This window comes from Aptenodytes forsteri, unplaced genomic scaffold, assembly GCF_000699145.1.
Source record: "Aptenodytes forsteri isolate BGI_AS27 unplaced genomic scaffold, ASM69914v1 Scaffold63, whole genome shotgun sequence".
NCBI lineage: Eukaryota > Metazoa > Chordata > Aves > Sphenisciformes > Spheniscidae > Aptenodytes > Aptenodytes forsteri.
The window spans coordinates 3,176,750-3,180,066 of NW_008794709.1; positions in this window are offsets into that span (position 1 = coordinate 3,176,750).

Here is a 3,317-nt window from a genome sequence, read left to right on the forward strand (position 1 = left end):
GAAGAAATAACACAGTCGTCATTGATTTCTCCACTAAAAAGAAAACAAAATAACAGCGGAAGGACTTCACCTACGCATCCACCTGAAAAGAATGGGAGATTTTGAACACTTAAAACGATTATCCGCCGTAGATGAGGAAAACAATGACATCGCTTTATTTTCCTTCTTCGGTATGTTGGGTGCCGCCTTCGCTTTAAAACCACTGAGACACATTCATCCCTGATATAACAGCACTGAAATGACTCCAAATGCACCTTATAATTTGCTTATTCATTTGAATGCTGTTATAGCCTTTTTTTTTTTAAAATCCCTTCAAAGTGGGAGAGCATCCATGCACCGGTGACTCATTCTTTTCCAGCCTGGGAGTTTTTTAGCTTTTCCCATTTAGAATTAAGAGCAATTTGGGGTATTCATCACCCCTGACAGCTGTTAATCGCCCTCAACTCTATACAGTCACTGTGTTAAAACATTTGAAGTAACAGGACTATTCAATGCTATTTTGGATTGCACCTGTGGTCCTTTTAGCTCATTAGTCTTTCTCTTGACAGTGGCTAGTCCCAGATTCTTGAGGGGGAAAGTGAAAAACCTCCGTAGTGGAAAATTAATGCAAGGGCACAGGAACCAGTCCCTTGCTATTATAGGTAACTGCATCGTAAAATCCCTTTCACAAGCCAACATCCATCTAAAAACTGATTTCAGTTTTTGATGCCTCCCAATTCCTGTTGGGAAGCTTTTCACAAGGACTGTTCTGTCGAGTAAAACCCTTTTAATTCCCAATCTACATTTATTTATGGCCACTTTACACCAAATGTTCCTTTATCAGTAATGTTCTTTCGCATAAACAGTGGTTCTTTTTTCTTTCTCTGCCTATTTTTACACTCCTATTTTGTTTATAGATGAAAACAAGATCCCCTCTCAAGCTTTGTTTTGCTAAGCTAAACAAGCCAATCTCTTGTTAATCACCTGCAACAGAAAAGACTCTTCACTCCCCTTAATTATCCTGTTGACACTAGGTTGCCAGTTTGAATATGAATTCATCTTTCCTGTATTGGAGTGACCAGAGCCGTAGTTTGTATTTGAAATGACATTATACATAAGGGTCAATGAAACTTTCCATGTGAACCACTGAAAATACCCTACTTGATACACCTTAGTGTTACGTTTGCTTTCCTTGCAGCCATAGCACATTGGTGAGTCAAGGATACCTCTCAGAGCTCATTTTACCCTCCCCTTCAGTTTTCACCTAAAAGTACAGCAGATACTGTTATTAGTCCTTATTTTGCACTTTGCATTACTTCACCAAGCCCGTTACCCCAGTTTTTAAGGTCATCCACCGCTTCTTAATCCTTCTCTGCAGATTTCACTGTTACAACCAAGGGGGTCCTAACTCTGCAGATCAGCAAACGCTGTGTGCCTGCAGGGACAAAGTTTTCAGGACACTAAGCATGTAACCTTCAGCGCTTGTTCCATTTATAGTCTCTAAGTAGGACCTAATGACTTCCATGGGGCAACGGATAGATTAAAGCCAAGCATTAAGCAACCTAGAATCATGAGATAGCAGAAAGTTGTTCGTCCTGTCCTCTCCTGGCTTGTGACTACACTGCTTATGCCTCTTCGTGCAGGAATTAGTCCCCGACGCCCAGTTAGCAAAACGGATAGCTCTGAAGCTACTGCAGCTTACTGAAGCTGCCTCCAGAGCTCAGTGAATCTACCTGCTGGTTAGTATATAACAACCTTCAACGTGGAGAAGGTTGAAACAGGGTATCTGGAAGATGACACCGGAAAGGGAAAAAAAATGAAGGAGTTGACCTCTGACACAAAGACAGAAAGTCAGTTGTGCCAGGAGATCTCTGTAGCTAGCAGTAGCGACTTTGCTTCCCTTAGAGAAGATGAAAACGGGCACTGATAGCCAGCATGTGCAAGTGTATTTGACCCTGAATGGGCTGACTCCAGTTGCAATCACAGCCTCCGTCTGTACAGCACTTCTTGCATACATTATCTGCCATCATATCCCAGTGCAGAAATCAACTGCAAAATGCAAACCGGCAGATGATATAAAAGGAGATGCTTCAGTAGTCACAATTTTGCCTTTCAATTGCCGTAGCAAGCACAAGCAAGCAAGCTTTGAAAGGGATCACTGAGGAAGGAGTATCAAAGAAAATACACTGCACCAATTTCTGAATCATCCGCAGATGAAAAGAGAACTGCCTGCAGACTCACAAATGTCGGGAACTACTGCCATGTTAATGCCAGGCAATGTGCATACAACAGCCAAGCAGATGCAATGCACATTAGGCAAGTTTCTGCTTTTATTTACAAGGAAAACAAACACGGCAGTGCGGGTGAGCCCACCGATGTCACTGACCTCATACAGCACAAGTGGTTCGAGAAACAGCTATTCACGTAGGATTAGTCTGAGAGTATAGAAATAGCTTTCGGATATACTGAAGCCACATTTATAGTTTATAGTGTAATAACAGCGATGGCTTCTACTATTCTGCTTTATCACTGCAGCAGCTGGAGGGAATTGCTGCTACAGACGCTGGCCTTGTGTACATGCATCGTCTCAGCTGCAGTGACAAGCCGTGCTGCTGTGGCACTGCTATGTGCCACGGTGGTTCACCTACCTTTGCATTTATACAGATACATCTGAATGATTCCATCTTCATAGTGATTTACCGTAATTCTTGATTCTGGTGAGAAGAAGAAAAGGTGCTGCATGCTTTTTGTGACCACGTACGCAACAGGAAAATAGACTTGTTCTGAAATAAGTGCTGTCTGGAGGAAATGACAGTGGGCCGAACCGATTTCCTCTCATATTAATTCCCTACAAATATTAAGTACATTTGTCTTAGAAACAGAGCAGGTAAGGAAAAAGTACACCCGTATTTTCAGCAGAACCGCAAGCATAGCAGACTTTACCCACTCTAATGGTTACAGCAATTATTTAACCGTTAAAGCTCCACCGAGTTGCCTAATTCTGCAAATTACTTGGTTAAAAACTTCAAAACCCGAAATCTCAGTATCGTTACAGAATTTGGTCTGAAATGCACTTTTTTCTACTAAACGTCTATCTTCGCCCAGAATGAAGAAAACCGTTATTCAGGAAGGGGTCTGAGGTCGGACGGTCGGCACCGGATCGTGCCCGTCCTGCAGCACCGGGACAAACCTCCCTCTCAAAATACTCTCTTTTTTCACTTAAATAAAGGACGGAAATAGCAGTGCCGCCGCTGCGCGACGCCTGGCAGAGCCTGTGCCGTTAACGGATAACTCCTGGCACCCCAGCACGCCAGGGCCGCGGCCCACGGGGTCCGGCG